Raw genomic sequence first — 19,219 nt, forward strand, 5'->3', positions numbered from 1 at the left:
CAAGTTGGTGGATAAGAGGAAGCATCTAGTATGGACCCCGTGTGCTGCACACAGCATCGATCTTATATTAGAGGAGATCGGTGAGATCAAAATTGTGAAGGAGACTCTAGAGGAAGCAAGGTTGGTGTCGAGATTTATATACAACCACTCTAAAATTTTATTTCTGTTTAGAGAACACTCTAAGAAAAAAGAGATAATCAGGCCTGCCATAACCCGCTTTGCGACCGATTACTTAGCTGTGGACTCCATTCGGGAATCCAAAGGTGCATTAAAGAGATTGTTTACCTGTGAAGAGTGGTTAAATGACCGCATCTTGAAGTCCAGTACCGAAATAAAAGTGGACGGCATAGTCTCAAATGGGAGGTTCTGGCCTCGATGTTCTAGTGTCGTAGAGGCCACTGCCCCTTTGGTCACGGTGTTAATAATGGTGGATGCTGACAAGAACGCTACCGTGGGCATTTTTTATGAAGGTATCGAAAGGGCGAAATCAGCTATTGGGGAGAAGTGTAATTTTGCTAGCAAAGTGATCGAGATTATAGAAAGGAGGTGGAACACCAAATTTGGACGTCCAATTCATTATGCTGGTAAATATATATTTATATCATTAGAATGTTTCATTTTAAATCATTTTTTTATGAAATTGTAAATGACATTTTTCTATCTATATATTTTTTAGGTTACTACTTCAACCTAAAAATTTTCTATTTGACACCTGGACATCCCTACAAGATTATGGAAGGGGTCAGATACATTATTGCAAGGTTGGAGAGAAGCCATCGAAACCAAGTAGTGGCAATACAAGAGATATTATTTAATGTTTGGGTAAGAACTTCATTGAGTTGTTATATTTGTGAAGAATAATGCACTAAAATGTAATATATTTGTTTTAGCTTGCTATGTATAGAGATGCTATAGGATCCTTCGGAACTAGACTTACTAGGAATTCTCGAACTAAGATGGATCCAGGTTATCCCCTAGCTAATATTGTGTTCATTCATATATTTAATCATATGAATTGTTCTTGCCCTTACAATGCTTTTTACATTTTAATCTAGCTGAATGGTGGGAGATATATGGTACTGATGCACCTCACCTAAAGAGGATAGCAATCAAGGTGCTCTCCCAGACATGTTCTGCTACTGACTATGAGCGCAACTGGAGTACGTTCCAATGGTTGCACACTACTAGGAGGAATCGACTCGCTTCGGAGAAGCTTCATAAACTAGTCTACGTTCATTACAACTTAAACCTCCGAGAGCGACAAATAAGAAGGAAGCTTGAAGACTATGGGCCGATAGACTTAGACATAATATTTGTCACAGACACAGCAGACCAATGGGTAGTAGAAGAGGAGGAGCTAGTGTTGCACAAGACAGCGTTCCTTGAGACTATCGGTGAGGAAGATCTTGAAGAAGGTGATGAACAACATGAAAGAGGAAGCAGCCAGCCAACGTATCCACAATTCGTCGGATTTATCGGTGATATTGCACCTAATGAGGGAGAGAGGGAAGGGGGTCTAAGGGAAAATAAGAGAGATGATAATTTTGAGGCCACCCTATCCTAGCCATATTATTCACATATCGAGTCCCAACAGCAACAGGGTAGGGATGAGCACGGCAGTGTAGGTGAGCATGAAGGATGGACAAGCTTCGGGGATTTTGGATTGGGAACACAACAAAACACTAACACTCAGGGATTTGAGTATAGTCAGACGCCTGCTAATATCGATGATTCGTTTTTAGATCGAATCAATGAATTGTCAAACGAATTCAATCAATGGCACCAGCGTGAACAAGAAGAAGAACGACGTCGTCTGTCATTTTATTTTTAGATTGTATGTTACTAATTGTATGCTTTATTGTAGTCCATGTATGTTGATATACTTATTCCATGATAATTCTATGTTTATCCTTTTATGTGATGTAATTAAATGGTAAATAGTAGTTCATGCAGGGAAAGAACATATCAATATTCGCAGATTCATGCAAAGAAATGAAAATTCTTAATGGAGTACCCTCATTTCTTATTGAATTCCTAAAAAAAAATATTTATAATGAATTTTAATAATTTTTTCGGATTTTTTTGAAGCTTTAATCTGACCGATTCAGCAGATTCCCGATCCGGATCGCCGATTCGCCAATCCGGATCGGTTTTTGAGGTGCCTGATCACCGATCCGCTTTTTAAACCATTGGTATAATGAAATCGTTATACTATAGTTGGGCTACTTCATGTATTCCATTACATTTTTGGAGTGTCTACACCCTTCATCTTGCTGGATCCATTTTGGATGATTTATTATATTCTCGTTAAAAAAACTAATACTACCCGAAAATAGAAATTATTCAATGTAGGGATTAAATTGGTTCTATTAGGTCTCCAGTTCGATAACTTCTAGGTGGTACAGAACACAGGTTTCCAAGGTCCCTCAAAATTCCCAACAAGCTACCAAACACAATACTTTCTACTTTTAGGAGCCAGATCATCTAGATTCACAGTGAGAAGGAATTTCCAACTTTCAGATAACCCCAGCTTCCAGTTGTCAAACAAGCCCTTACAAATTATCAAAGAACACATCAATAAAGCATATCCGTATGAAGTCCACTACACGAATAATCAATTGATCAGTCTCCCCGTTAGCTTCTCCATACACATGTTGAAATGAAATTCAACATTCAAATTGTCACAGATATACATGATTTCAATCCACTGCGCTCAAATTCTAAGGCACTCTTTGCTCCCTCCTGCGCCATTTGATTGTGTTCCTGGTCTTGGTACACATAATGAAGTATTTCATTTGTCGTTCTTTATTATCCTCAACCCTTTTACCAAAGCAGTTATCTTTGTTGCATTAGTTGTAGTTTGTCCATAAGAACCTGCGGTAGGCCACAAATAATTCTCCAGATGATCCCTTGTCAAACTCGCAAATCATATTGGCAAGATAACCCAAAAAACTCCCATAAAAATGCAGTTTGATCATACTTTCCAAATCATATGGGCAAGATAACCCAAAAAACTCCCATCAAAGTGCAGTTTGATCATACTTCCCAAATCATATTGGCAAGATGACCCAAAAAACTCCCGTCAAAGTGTAGTCTGATCATATTTGAAGGTAGTGAACTGCGTGCCATCATTGTACAAGGTTTAGCAGATGCCATTCTAACCACCTCATGAGTATTTGCCATGATATCGAGATGTTATATCCCAACACTCCTTTATTACCATACCCAGCTGGTCATTGTCTCTGTAGTCCTTTTCTTAATCTCTCTTCATCCAATACACTTCTTTAAAAACCCTTCTATTTATCATGCATGCATATTTCTTTGTTATAAGCGAGAGCGGTGGCAAAAGCCTATGCTTCATCGTCTGCAGGTGAGCTCTACAATTTCATCAAATCTAAATATTACAAGTTTGAATACTTTCTAAAGAGAAGTATATTATCGAGAAGTTAATGGAGTTATTGCCTTGAAGTTTCTTGTCTTACCTGGTGACTAATAGGAATGATATTTTGCTTCAACATTTATTTAGTATCCATTGATATAGAACAACTATTTGGCTGAAAGCCTGCATATCTTAATGTTGATCTCTTTCCCATGAATCAAATCATTAATAACATATATGTGAAAGATTATGTTTTAGTCCTTAAATTTAGACTTGCATAACTATTTGTTTGTGCAACCGTTGTTTCTAAGGCATTTATGTGTCTGTACAGCCCCCACCTGTTAATGATGCCATCCCATATACTGTTTTCTTGCGAAGGGACACAAGGAGGGTATTTACTAAAGTTTATACTCGAGTTGGAAGATTTTTGTTTCTTATTTTGCTGCATTGCAATAATTTTCTAAATTCATAAGGGCTCACATGATTTTTAAGTTTCTAATACATTACTTGGCTTGTAGGTGCAAAGGCGGGAGGATAATGTTCAGTTCTTTGAGGAGGTTCTCCAGGTAATGGCTTGGTTCAGAGACCCATCTGTGACAAGTTTAAACTATTTTCTTTTTCAATTTAGTTGTTTTTGTTTTTTGTTTTAGAGCTTTCGAAAGAGGTGACGAACAGGTACTGGGTCTTCTTATAGGGTGTCAGCAGCTCCAGGAAGTGAGGAGTTGAGGACGATGAATTGAAGGAGTCACCCTCTCGGCTTTCTGCAAGCTCATATTTTATTTGTTAAGGGAAGCAAAAATAATACATATTTACTTATTGTGTTCTACGTTTCGGAGCCAAATCGACCCTGATCGTTTCTTGGGGTCATCTCTTGGAAAAGGGGATCTAGCTGCGGATTCCGATCTCAAGTATCTGCATCTTAAGGCGGTGGATATGACGAAAATCTATAGAACCAATTTTGATATGCAGACTGTACAGGCTCAAGTGTTTAAGAATATCCTGATAGAGATGTTGAATACTTCCAAATATCAGAAAGTTGTACAGAAGGTTGGAGGAGGAGGCGCTGAAGGAGATGAGGCTTAATCAGTGAACCCATATGGTTATGACTTGAAGTTAAGAATCTTTTGGTGTTAATGAATCATAATTTTGAAGGCTCTCTCTCTCTCCAGTTTGTTTCTGTCTGTGTGTTTCCCCTTGGTCCTGTATGCATGCATACCGGAGCAAACAATCGTCTATCTCTTGTTTGTATGGGATGGGATGGGATTGGATCCATATTAAAGCATATCAATAGAATACCCGTGATTTGGATGATTTGAATTATTTGAATTGAACCAACCTCAATAAATTTATTTTTGATTTTTATGGTTTTTTTTTTTAAAAATTTTTATTAAAAAATGAGATTAAGCTGAAATTCGGGTTCTAGCTGTTTTTACAAGTAGAACTGAATAAAAATAATTAAAATATACTTTGAATAAAAAATATTGATCAAAATAAAATTTAGGGGTATTTTATTTATTTATATTTAAAATGATTTTTTAATCATTTTTGTTTAGTTATCTTTATGAAAGTAAACCTACACAAATAAAATGTGAAAGTAATTTTGGCCATTAAATAGGACCTTATCAGATCTCAACTGTTCGAAATAGGCTTGTGTACCCGTACTTTCCACCTGTCCGTAGACGGGATACTTTTACAGAATAAAATGTTGTAATTTTTTCAAAAAATATTGGGCTACTTCCGTACTTTAAATACATATTAACTCTAGAAAATGGTGTACTTATTGGGCAAACTTTAAAAAATCGGTTGCAATGGACTAATATCATAAGGAAAAGTATACCATCCACATGATGTGGGTGGCTGGATGGAAGGGTACACAGGCACCCTTCCAATGGTGGAGATTTCAATTGGCCAAATCTAACGGCCACCAATTATTCTCATATCAGAAACCATTGTTTTCAAATTAGAGATCTTATATGTCCATCGAATAAATTTAAAAAATCGGCAGCATTTTGATCATAATCAGGAAGATACTTCTTAAGTTTTTCAAATTAGAGATCTTATATGTCCATCGAATAAATTTTAAAAATTGGCAGCATTTCAACCATAATCACCTGGTAAAAATCACCATATCACAAAATATTAGCCGACGTATATCAAATTTCATAATCAACTACTGCTTAAGCTCCTGCATTCATAATAAGAAGAATGGAAATAAAGTGAAGCTTGAACATACCAGCTAAATAGGCTCCATGAACATAACCATTGTAACGCTCACTAGTGTGTTCCCCAGTGAAGTAAACCTTGCCAACTGGTGCATTTGGCTTATATGGATAATGTTAGAAAATGGAATAAGTGAAACGGGGGCGGAAAATTGTGTAAATCCTTACTTTGAGTCCGAGTCGTGTAAAAATGGGGTTAAGAACAAGTTCGACTCAGTCATACATTTCACATGCTCCGCATATGTATTCACACTCTCTCATTTGTTCCATAAACATAATGCACAAGAGAGTTCCCATACAACAGCCACTCCAGTGTCGCTCTCGTCTTCCATGTCGAATTAAAATCTACCACTACCTCTCTATTTATTAAATGGGTGTGGTTAGTATAGAGCATATCTTCAAATACTGTCGAGAAATATGGTTTCAATACTAAAAATCTTTGTGATTGACTTAAAATATGTTTTTATATTTAATTATAAACTTTAAAGCTTCAAAAATATTCTAGATCGAGAAGATCTATGAAAACTTGAAAATCTTGAAAATTGACGGTCCAAAAATACATTACAAAATACGTTATTTCCAAAACTTGAAATCCATTTTTTTCTCATATCCATGCATCTTGATGTTAAGATGATCAATTTGAAGATATTTGAGCATCAAAACAAAATTTTCTAGTGAAATTTTTGAAATAAACTTTAATTTGATTGTTTAGAGCCTCGGCTCTATATAAACTTTTCCCTTATTATCACATTGTTTTGAAATACATATATTATTTTCCAAAGTCAAAATGCCAAATGTAAAACGCGCAATCTTACCCATATTTATATACATGCAATGCTCCTTATGTACGATAACATTGACATTGAATGAATTTTGCAGCTGTTAAGAACTGAACCAATCCCATGAGAACAGGCCAAGTCTACCGATTTTCAAGATTGTATCATTATTTTTTGTTTGGACCCGATTGAGTTGTCCGACCTGACTCGAGCTCAGGACCCTAGCGAGTCCGGGCCCCTGTCCTTACTTTTTATCACTATATGTTAGATAGAGGTTCTCACCCTTATTTGGTCATACTCGAAACGACTAGCCCCAATTTTCCAATAAGAGTTTAGTGCCCTTGTAAAACCTATCTGACCAAGAACAAGTGTAGCCTCTGCATCAGGAACAACGTTATGAAACTCGGACTCGGCCCATGGGCGAGGCAAGCTTTGGCCGAGTTAGTTGTGTACAATAATTTTAGATGTTAAGTATAATATTAGCACAAATTTATATCCCACTGACGAGTAGAATATATTCCAATCCGGGTTTGAATCCCCCAGCTGTCACCCTTTTCTTTAATACATCAAGCTCCCCGCCGAGAATTAAGTTGAAGACCTTTGGTAGCGGGTTCCCTTAACAAGGGCACTAACCCAACACAATGTTGCTTACTTTGTTGATAACAAGGGCACTTGTATTGTGTATAACCATTAGTTTTCTTCATTTTATTTTTTTCTAAAAAAAGAGCTGTATTTGGGCGGGTTACTCGGACTCGCACGCCAAAATTGGCCAAGCCGATTTTTTTAACATTGATAAGGAATGTTCTTCCCAAACATGTTCCTCAACACCTCCATGGCTTCAGCTTTTGTCTCTTCATCTGATTGTTGCTCTATTCTTCGTGACTCATCATCTGTGACTAAACCTAAAGAAGATTGGTCTGATTGTTACTCTATTCTTCTTGACTCATCTGTGAGTGTCACTAAAGAAGATTTGATCCAGTCCAATTGCTGCAAATCCAACCATAATCCTCTTGACATTTATTGAAACTTATCCATATTAAAAGACATCTATAGACTACAGCAACATAGAAAATTACAGAAAATGATACTAAAGTTTGCAACTGTGGATTCACCTGCCAGATACTAAAGTTTCTAGTGAGCATATATAAAAAATTCGGTCCTGGGTCCAGTTAGCCAGAATTTGCTGGGGAACTTGAGGAAGATCTTGGTGTAGATGGCCATGTTAAATTGGTAGACTGCTAGTAGTTTCCATTGCTAATGGAAAGAAGAGAAATAGTAAAGCCCTTTATAAGTAAGATCTTCTCAAACAACAGGCCATAGGATTGAATCTCACACTTACTATGCAAATCAACACAGGAAGATATGTCATTAAAGGCTTACAGGCAACTCAGGATGAAATTTGATGAGATTTGTCTGGACGACGCTGACACTTGCCTAAACCATTGCATATTTTGCTTTGTACATGGATCCGTCCTCCGTTTTGGCGATTACTCCACTAGCTGCCTACAAATATATTCCTTTTATTCACCTATAATGGCATGTAGTCCTAAGAAAAATTGCTGCATGATGATATCTAAGATTTAGTATATCTATAAATTAAAACTTGGAAAATATGCGGAGAGAGTGAATTTCAATTAAGAAAAAAATACTGCATGTAGGCCTAGGCCTTGACTGGCCAGTTCTAGATGGGGTAGGCATGGGGCAGCCCTACAGGAACTGACCAGGGCTGGACTAGGGGGAGGGCTAACTTGGTCCATTACATCCCTAACTATAGCATGCATTTTTTGAAGGAAAGTTGTTTCATGCAGGTTGGATCGCATTTCTATAAGTAGGTGTTCCATCTAAAAACAATGGAAGCCACCAGTCCAAGTGTTTTTTTATTAGAATTATTATTTTTTATTTTTAAAATTTATTTGTTTTTTCATATTCATGATCCCCATGTTAAAAATTATATATCTCCATCTCAAAAATAGATATATTAAGAGACCTGCATTTCTATATATACGGGCTTGACCCCATAGAATCCAGATCCTTATTTAAGTATAATCTAGTGGCTCTCCGAGGATTGATTTTATGTCTCTCTTCGCAGCACATAGGTGTGGTGCAGGAGGGCAATGTGCCTCGGCATCATCTTATTGTGTTTCTAAGTGCTGGAATTTGAGTTTTGTTTTGAATAGTATCCAGCTCACCCACCTATAAAGACCATACGTCACCGTCCCCCAAGATTTGAGACCACCTTTGGATTGAAATCACATAATGGATAAGATTGCGATTGGTTTCACCACATATCGTCCGATTCTCCAATCCGATAAAGTTTTTGGTACGGATCGGCGACATGAATCGTCCGTCACATAAATTTTGTCGGATTGGAGAATTGGGCTAATCAACAAGTCTGGGCCCAACATAATTTCAAAAAATAACTAAAATTTTTTTAAAAATTTATAATTTGTTTGTTTTCAAAGATATTTAAGGGGTAGATTTTCACTATTTATTGACCACTACATCCATTTCATAATCAAATGTAGTTTAAAATATAACTCATTACAATAAAAATGGATCACTCTAACTCAAAATTTTTTATTTTGTTTTTTTATAATCCCTATCATCAATTGCGATTGTAAAAATATGGGATATTGCCTCCTCATTTCTCGTTGTAAAGAAAAAAAAGATAAAAATTACAGATGACATAATCTTTCAACATTTTCACGAGCAAAGAATAAATCACTTGTATTTTTGTAATCTTCATAATCTAAAATTACAACGATTTACAATTATTTTACTATATAAATATAGATACTTTTAAACTTTATTTTATAATAACTTCCCATATAAAAAATTGTTAGTAACATCTGTAACAAAAAATTATACACATTAGGTATTTTATAACATAAATAATTAATTACTGACTTATATTATCTGTGTTATTTATGTATAATGATAATATGTTAATATATTACTTCTTATATCCGAATGACCCATCTCAATAAAACACATGATATATTAATATGGTAGATAGTAAATATGATAAATAAAAGATGATATATTTATATTAGAATAGATTAATGTATTCTAAAGAGCCTTATATATATCAAGTGTTTTATTATTTGAAAAGACGTTCAAAATTATATTTGAGAAGACCTTCAGAAAAGAGCGTCTTATTTAATAGAAGATAAACGATAATTGTCGTACATCGAAAACTGTGGGAGTAACACGCAGTGTAAAAAGAACTAAATCGTGATGCCCCGAACAATAGTTCGATGGAGAACCAAGACTGCATGGTTTGTTTAACACCTGGCCGACATTAGAGGCAACTCATGTTAAGAATTGGATCACTGCATGGTTTGTTTGACACATAGCCGACTTTAGTGGAAATTCATGTTAAGAATTGACACGTGGCCGACTTGACACGTGGCCGACATATAGCCGATTTTAGAGGTAATTTATGTTAAGAATTGACATATGGCTGACTTTAGCCGATTTTAGAGGTAATTTTATATTAAGAATTGACACATGACTGACTTTAGACGCATATCATGCTGAAAATTGACACATGGCCAACTTAATTGATACATGGTCGACTTTAGAGGCACTGCATGCTAAGAACTGACACATGGTCGACTTTAGAGGCAATTCATGCTAAGAATTGACACATGGCCGACACATAGCCTACTTTAGAGGCAATTCATGTTAAGAATTGACACATGGCTGACTTTATTCGCAAGTCATGTTAAGAATTGACACATGGCCAACTTTAGAGGCAAATCATGCTAAGATTTTAGAGGCAATTCAAGTTAAGAATTGACGCATGGCCGACTTTAGAGGCAACTCATGCTAAGAATTGACACACGGCTGACACATAGCTGACTTTAAAGGATTAAGAATTGAGGCATGGCCGACCTTAGAGGCCAGTCATGTTAAGAATTGACACATGGCCGACTTTAGAAGCAATTCATGATAAGAATTGACATATGGCCGACTTTAGAGGGAATTCATGCTAAGAACCGGTTCACATTAGCAATCCATGCTAAGAACTGGTTTTCTCTGTTTATCGGCAATTCATGCTAAGAATTCGACAATTCATTCGGCAATTCATGTTAAGAATTCGGCCGTCTTTAGAGGCAATTCATGCGGTGGCTGACTTCGGCAATTCATGCTAAGAACTCCGCAATTCATTCTACTAGGAACTAATTCTCTCTGTTGTCGACTAAGAACTGGTTCTCTCTGTTGCTTATTGCCGACTTCGGCAATTCATGTTAAGATGAAGTCGGCAATTCATGCTAAGAAGTGGTTCTCTCTGTTGTCGACTAAGAACTGGTTCTTTGACTCGGGCAATTCATGCTAAGAACTCGGTTGGTGCAATTCATGCTAAGATCATGCTAAGAACTCAGCAATTCATGCTAAGAACTGGTTCTCTCTCTTGCCGACTAGCCGATTGTCGACTTCGGCAATTCTCATGCTAAGAACTCGGCAATTCATGCTAAGAACTGGTTCTCTCTCTAGCCGACTAGCCGATTGCCGACTTCGGCAATTCTCATGCTAAGAACTTGGCAATTCATGTAAGAACTCAGCAATTCATGCTAAGAACTGGTTCTCTCTATTGCCGACTAAGAATTGGTTCTCTGACTTGGGCAATTCATGCTAAGAACTCGGCTGGTGCAATTCATGCTAAGAACTCGGCAATTCATGCTAAGAACTGGTTCTCTCTCTTGCCGACTAGCCGATTGCCGACTTCAACAATTCTCATGCTAAGAACTCGGCAATTCATGCTAAGAATTGGTTCTCTCTCTTGCCGACTAGCCGATTGCCGACTTTGGCAATTCTCATGCTAAGAACTCAGCAATTCACGCTAAGAACTCGGCAATTCATGCTAAGAACTGGTTCTCTCTGTTGCCGACTAAGAACTGGTTCTCCGACTTGTGCAATTCATGCTAAGAACTCGGCTGGTGCAATTCATGCTAAGATCATGCTAAGAACTCGGCAATTCATGCTAAGAATTGGTTCTCTCTCTTGCGGACTAGCCGATTGCCGACTTCGGCAATTCATGCTAAGAACTGGTTCTCTCTCTTGCCGACTTGCCGACTAGCCGATTGCCGACTTCGGCAATTCTCATGCTAAGAACTCGACTGGTTCTCTCTATTGCTGATTGCCAATCGACAATTCATGTTGGTTCTCTCTGTTGCCGATTGACGACTTTGGCAATTCATGCTAAGAACCAGCTGCTAAGAACTCGGCAATTCATACTAAGAACTGGTTCTCTCTGTTGCCGATTGCCGACTTCGGCAATTTATGCTAAGAACCCGGCTAGTTCTCTGTGTTGCCGATTGCTGACTTTGGCAATTCATGCTAAGAACTGGTTCTCTCTGTTGCCGACTGCCGACTTCGGCAATTCATGCTAAGAACTCGGCAATTCATGCTAAGAACTGGTTCACTCTATTGTTGATTGCCGACTTCGGCAATTCATGCTAAGAACTCGGCAATTCATGCTAATGCTAAGAACTCGGCAATTCATGCTAAGAACTCGGCAATTCATGCTAAGAACTGGTTCACTCTATTGTTGATTGCCGACTTCGGCAATTCATGCTAAGAACTCGGCAATTCATGCTAAGAACTGGTTCTCTCTATTGCCGACTTTAGAGGCAATTCATGCTAAAAACTGGTTCTCTTTGTTGCCGATTTCGGCAATTCATGCTAAGAACTGGTTCTCTCTATTGCCAACGTTAGAGGCAATGGTTCTCTCTGTTGCCGACTTTAGAGGCAATTCATGCTAAGAATTGGTTCTCTCTAACAGAATCGGTACAGACAAAGAATTATTAGGGTTTTGTTCTGATTTTATGACAGAATCGGTACGGACAAACAATAATTAAGGTTGTCCTGATTCCATGAAGACAATATGCTAAGAACTAATTCTCTCTTACAGAATCGGTACGGACAAACAACGATTAAGGTTATATCCTGATCTTATAACAGAATCAGTAAGGACAAACAATAATTAGGGTTTTGTCCTGATCCCCATAAACATTTCTTTTTAAGGACTCTTTAATAATATTTACATGTAATTTGGATCCTAAGTTGTCTAATCGAGATCTCATGGAAGTAAGTCATGTTCCAGCAAGTCATTTTCGTAATATGTAATATTGGTAGGAATGATATCGACCGTATCTGCATTTGTCCTGTAATGTTTATGGGCATTGTCAGCTATTTCTTTAATAATGTTTACTATGTATTTTGGATCATAAGCTGTCTAATCGAGATCTTATGGAAGTAAGTCATGTTCCAGCAAGTCCTTTTCGTAATATATAGCATTGTTAAGAGTGATCCCTAGCCTGGTTGCGTGGTAAGACAATGTCACAATATTATCTCTGAAGTTCCATTCTTGAATTAGTAAAAGAAACTAACCCGCAACATTATTGTCTGCTCATTAAAAGCCATTTAATCATTGTCAAATTCTTAAATATATGCATTGCATATATAGGTGGAATTATAAAAGCGTTCCCATCTTTAAAACATGATCGTTTAAATCTTTAACGCATAGGATTTAAAAGTTTGATTAAGTCTAATCAAACTTTATAATTGGGTAATTATCCAAATCAATGCCTAATGCCAATGCCATGTTCCATATTATGACAATTATCACCAAATGAGATGCAAAACATATTCTAGGGTTGGTATTCCTTGGATTAAAACTTTGTGATATTTCAAATCTTTTCATGTCGTATCACTTTCTCTTGACATGACCATTAACCCCTAATGAGATGCCAAACACATCCTAAGGCTAGAATTCGTGCAAATGATCCAGAAAGGGTTGGAGTCTACATGGTTCTACATTGTAACCAATAATTAAAAAATAAGACAAATCTAAATAGTTACCATTCAAAAGGAGAGGGGAAAAAAAAATCATTACCTTGCTTAGCAAAAGATGTGGATCACTTGTATTTCCTATGCGCTTGGAGGTGGTGAGAAATTGATGAGCAATGTGATGGACCATGCTTTCATAGCCTCGGAGGTCAGCTACACAATTAGCAAAAGTTGGAAGGGGTTCTGTGTTTTGTAAACTGGTAGTCGATGTCTCGGTGGTCAGCTACACAATTAGCAAAAGTTCGAAGGGGCTCCGTGTTTTGTAAACTTGTAGTCGATGGCCATGTAGAGTGGGATTGTAGGAACACTAATGGACAAAGTCGACAATTTGAGAGAGAGAGATGTGTGTGTTTTTTTCGAGCACTTGTGCATAAGAGAATTCACATAAAATTAGTAATTTAGTCTTGAGTGTGGTTTGTATAAACCTTAAACAATACAAGTAAGGTGCGTCTATAAATTAAGCTAAAAAATGTAGTTTTGTGATGGTCTAAAAAAATGTTTCGTTTCTACCCATGAAATTTAAAGCTCTAAAAGTAGTGTAAATCAAATAACTCTATAAACATTTGAAAATCTTAAAAATTTATGGTCTAGATAATACTTTATATTTTCATGAATTCAAATTAATTTGTTTTCTTCATATCCATACATCTTTATATTTTCATGACTTCAAATTAATTTGTTTTCTCCATATCCATACATCTTTAAGTTAAAATGATCAATTGGAGCGCTTTGTAGTGTAAAAATACTCTCTTATAGTAGATTTTTGAAGTGCCCCTTATGACACGTTATAAAAACTTTTCCCTTAAGACATTTTGTTAGTTCCCTAGAAACAGAAGTGTATTATTATGCAGTAATCATTTGTATGTACTCAAAATAAGTTTGCGTGTTTTAGGAGTATGCGAACCCCCAAAAACACATACAGAAAGACATGAACCACGGTGGTTCGGTAGAATTTAAAAAAGTTTGGGTCTTTTTATATTGCAGTTTGTACAGAGCCGAGGCTCTAAATAATCAATTTGAAGTCTACCTTCAAATATTGTCGAGAAATAGGATTTTAATACTAAAAATATTTGTAAAAGCCTTAAAATATATTTTTATCGTTAGTTATAAAATTTAAATTTTAAAAAATAATACAGATCGTAATCTATGAAAACTTGAAAATCTTGAAAATTGACGGTCAAAAAATGCGTTACAAGTTGCACTATTTTCAAAACTTGAAATTTATTTTTTTTCTCATATCCATGCATCTTGATGTTGAGAAGATCAATTTGAGGATATTTGGGTATCAAAACAACATCTTTTAGTGAAATATTTGAGATAGGCTCTAATTTGATTGTTTAGAGCCTCGGCTCTATGTAGATTTTGTCCCTTTTATGTTTGCGGGTGATTCAAAAGTTCTATTTTCGATCCATAGTTGAAATAGAAATACTTACAAAAAAAAAATTGAACTTAACTGTAATTTTTAAGGTGTCCAAAAATACGGATAGTTCTTAAATACCAAAACTTATTTTGGATTTTTGTATCTTGAGAAGAAGGAAGAGGATAGGGATAGCACCAACTTGTTTAAATGGCCTTTGGGAAGCTAATATGGAGATGTCTTCTTCTCGGTTTCATACAAAGAGGAAAGAGCGTGCAGAGGTATAGTTTGATCTCGTAGCCACATCAAAAGCCACCGCAGCAACCGCATCTGGATAAAGACCACGGTACATCCACATAAAAAGACGACACGGTTTTCTATGAGTCGATGTAGAAATGAGTTGTCTCTTAAAAATCTATTTTGAGATGGATTTTTAGTCCTAATTTTTAATGACATGTAATCTCTGGAGATCATGAAAAAATTTTAAAAATTAAAACTAATCATTTTATTAGGAAAATAATTGGACCGTTATTTCCAATTGGTTTTAGATGGATTGCTTTATACCTCGTGGACCGATTATGTAGAAATGTGATCCACGCTACATGAAATAATTTTTCAAAATACAAACACACTAAAATACTCACACGCATGCGTGCACACACACAAAACTAAGCTTTTTCTCCCTAGATCTTCATCTCTCTAGCTTGTTAACGGAAATAAAAAAATTGCTACAATATAGACCACGTGTATAGTATGTACCATTGCTTTGCAAGTTTGTTGGTAATGTTTTGTAATATCATACACACATATTATGGCATTACAAGTGTTGGATTCGAAAAACAATCATACTACATGTTCTGCAATGAAATATGGAAAAGTATATAAAGAGATCATTTACTTTGTGTACAAAGAGGACACAATTATTCTGTCTCATAAATTTTAAATTGGGTGGTTGTAGGAATGTCAATGAATACACTCAAAGTACAAAAAAAAAAATTTCGACTTTGTAATTCACCCTAAGCTATCTAATTTGACATCCAATGCATAGAAATATTTGTGACCTCCTCATACCAAAAAAGAAATATATTATAAAATATCGTAAATTTTTTTTTTCTACAGTAATGTAAACCACAAGGAGAAGTAACAGGTCTTACTGTTGCTTATAGGTATTCACAGTGATGTTATCATAGTCGGAAACGAAGGTACGTAGCTTCAGTTTCTAGGCAAGGAACCAAATGGGGTTCACTTGTTTTCCATTTACGCCTTCAACCCAAGTTGCTCCAATCTCCACACTGAGCCCTTGAAAATTGGTCTTGTATGTATATACCACCACCAATCCTATTAGTGGCCTCTAATACCAACCCTTGAAAAATGGTCTTGTATATACCACCACCAATCCTAATAATGCCTCTAATATGAAGAAATCTTTGACTCCTGCGTTAGATAATGTTTTCGCAGCTGATATACTTGAAAATTGAGGTACCCAAGAGCAGACTTGTCAGTCCTAAGCAGCGACCTAAAACTCGAGCGAGTTCACTCAGACTCGTGCGAGTATGAGTCTACTAGGACTCTCAGGGGTGAGCAAGAACATTTCAAACTCGGTAGAGTTTGTACGGACGAATTGGACCCTGGACTTGCCAACGCCAAGCCTTGTTTTCGAACCGTAATCCTGGAAAAATATCCAACCAATACTCATAGAGTATAATGCAAAATAGTTAAAAAGTTAAAACCGATGTACCGTACCTGCTTACAAACAAATGGCAGATATGAGCCATTGTCCTCCTTTCAAGCCGACTCGAATCATTCACAAAATGGTCGCTCATGTCTGTCGTCCATTGATAACTACGACAGTGTATTAGCGTCTTGAGTACAATGTACGGTCACAAGAGGGTCAATTAAAAAACGTATACAATAAGCTCATTTAATTTTTGTACAAGGTGATCACAATCAATATTGACCATTGATTTTGACATTGACTAACCTCAAAGTTAAAAAAAAAATTTCTTTAACTTTGTTACACATCCAAGCTGTTAGATTTTACAAAAGATGATTATCAATACGAAAAAAGTTTATATAAGGTGTCAACCTTATATTGTACATGTAACATGCACCTACAAAACCCACTAGAGAAGGTTGTCCTCATGATGGAAAGATCTCAAATCGATCATCTCGATCTCAAGATTCATATACATGAAAAAAAAGAGATTTCTAATCCTAAAAGTAGTTCATCTTCTAACATATTATATGGACTGTCTATTTTCAAAAGTTTCAAGCATTTATAGATTAGCTTGATCATCATTCTTTTTGAAAATTTAAATTTCATAATTGGAGCAACAAAAAAAATTTAATATCATTACAAAGCTCTATGGTACCGAAATTGCATTTTCAGTATAATTTTGAGGTGCACCTTATTTTAATAGTATAAAGTTTGATCTTCCAAAACACTATCGGACATTATGCATTGAGTTGACGGCTTTTTATGCTCTTTTTCTCTCGCGTGAACAATACGCTATTTTCCTGAGGCCCTTTGAGCAAAGGTAATAGCCATTTCGAGAGAGACGTAAACGGTTATAACTAAGGTTTAAAAATTATCGATCAGGATTGGAATATGCTGATATGGATTGGAATCGTCCTACCCAAACTGATTTCCTCAATATATCAAGAACTAGTTATGCTACCTTTAGAATCGGTGATTCCACTCTAGCGCTGATTTGCTACAATGGAATCGACGATTTCATTTTTCAACCATGAAAAATGCACTTTGTTCACAGGTCTTTATTGTTGGATCATTTTTTATCCACTCGTGATATTTTTTTGGAGAATCATTGCTCTGAAATCAATGAAAAATGGTCATAAAACCTGTATCCAATCGATTAAGAGTAACAATATGAGATTTATGAATTGAAAAAAGGGATTATTTGAAGGTTTTGTACAAATCCGCCTTCCTTGAGATTTTAACATCAATCTGTAACCAAATTTTATGAAATTTGTTTCGATGCTAAGATAATTGAATGCAATACAGTATTCTAGTTCATATTTGTTTTGATTAAGCTTGGATTCCCATAGATTTTGCTTCCAAAGGCAAGGAACCGAAACAGTCAAGCAAAATTGAAGATGATAGTGCTGATTTGGGTTGATTTTGATCCAATTTCAGTAGAGTTTATGATCTACAAATATTTAGTTCTCATATAAAACATGTATTTTTAAATTTCACTTTTGTATTTCCTTTTCCACAATTTTTTTTGCTTGAATGCACCACATATTTTTGGGTTCCGCCACACCAATTTATTCTTCCTCAAATTTGAATCAAATTTTTTTAAACAATTTACTTCTATAGTATGATACAATATTTCACAAAGAGCCGACACGGGATTCCATTAACTGGTTGTTTCGATTCATTGGAATAACTTGATGAATTTAGTAGATCCTATTAGGAGGTCCCAATGACCATGTATAGAACCTATCTTATTTTTGCAATGAGACCACTTGGCTATACTCCATACGATCGGGTCAGTGCCTAGGGGGAGGGGAGAAGCAGGGCTCAAAGAACGAGCCGTGCAAGTAGGGATATAGCAAGCAGCAAGGTTCTTCCCGACTACAACAAGCTCGTGACTCTACTCTAATAGAAAGAAATGATAAGCTCTCAGCTCTATTTGCTCGCCGGCTCCCCAATCCACAGAGATCAAAGTCATCCTTTTGCGCCTACTCAATATCCCGTTAGTAGAACAACCTAGACCACGACTAGAATAATTGAGTCCAACTCACCAGAGCGAGTATCAAGAAAATTTATAAATGCTTAAATTTTTTGAAAATGGACTATCTAGATAATGTCTTCAAGATGCACTATTTTTAGACTTGAAATCCTTTTCCTTTCATATAAATACATCTTGAGATCGAGATTGTCAATTGCAAGGTTTTTCGATGCTAGAACAACTTTTTTAGGTGGATTTTTTAAGTGCACCTTACTTCTATAGTATAAGGTTGACACCTTAAGTAACTCTTCACTATGTGTGTGTGTATGATGGATACGGCAAAATCATTCTATTAGATCGAATAAATACATTAAGTATCTTGTGTCAGAATTGAAAAAGTCTACGAGTCAAATCTTGAGTATTCTCTTGTTTATCACCTGTCTACTATTTACGTAGAATACCATCGTCTATTTTCACTAAGAAACTGAAAGAAACCAATAAAGAACTTATGAAACGAAAGGGACTGAACAGGAAAAAAAGGGATCAACAAAAGAATACCTTTCTTTTTTTTGTTTGGAAGAAAAAGGGGATCCGAAAAAAATAGATAAAAGAGAAAGAATGAATGGAAAAAAAAAAACAAATAATTATTTCATCCTCAAATAAATATGGTATAACAATAAGACTTTATTGCGGGATCATGCAGATAATACTGCATATGGAGATGGGAATCAGGAAGATGGAAATTGAAAGCACTTAAACTTAAAGAAGAGAAAAAATGATTCTGGTTTGAAAATCCCTTTCTTACTTTTCTTTTCGACTATCAACGGATGGAATCGATCATTTCAATATATAGAAAATGACCAATTTGTAAATATTGTAAGAAATAAAAAAGTATTAACGAGTCTTTGGCTCCCGAATATTCAACTGACTAATTAATTTCT

General features: G+C 36.0%; 1 long non-coding RNA gene and 1 pseudogene across 2 annotated transcripts; one reads left to right on the top strand and one right to left on the bottom strand.

The window, feature by feature from the left end:
* Positions 1 to 2,605: 2,605 nt before the first annotated feature.
* LOC148782867 (uncharacterized) lies at positions 2,606 to 4,692 on the top strand. 2 transcript variants are annotated; one of them, XR_016052465.1, is made up of 3 exons: positions 2,606 to 3,370; positions 3,898 to 3,945; positions 4,030 to 4,692. It is a non-coding gene; the product is annotated as an uncharacterized LOC148782867 (long non-coding RNA). The 2 variants fall into 2 exon arrangements; XR_016052466.1 differs by having other exon boundaries at positions 2,607 to 3,370; positions 4,074 to 4,692.
* A 2,465-nt stretch (positions 4,693 to 7,157) lies between these two features.
* LOC148782868 (polyamine oxidase 1-like) lies at positions 7,158 to 16,409 on the bottom strand (annotated as a pseudogene).
* Between the last annotated feature and the right edge of the window lie 2,810 nt (positions 16,410 to 19,219).

The sequence above is a fragment of the Amborella trichopoda genome, chromosome 3 (assembly GCF_054954075.1).
Source record: "Amborella trichopoda isolate Santa Cruz 75 chromosome 3, AtrichopodaSantaCruz75HAP2 v2.0, whole genome shotgun sequence".
NCBI classification, from domain to species: Eukaryota; Viridiplantae; Streptophyta; class Magnoliopsida; order Amborellales; family Amborellaceae; genus Amborella; species Amborella trichopoda.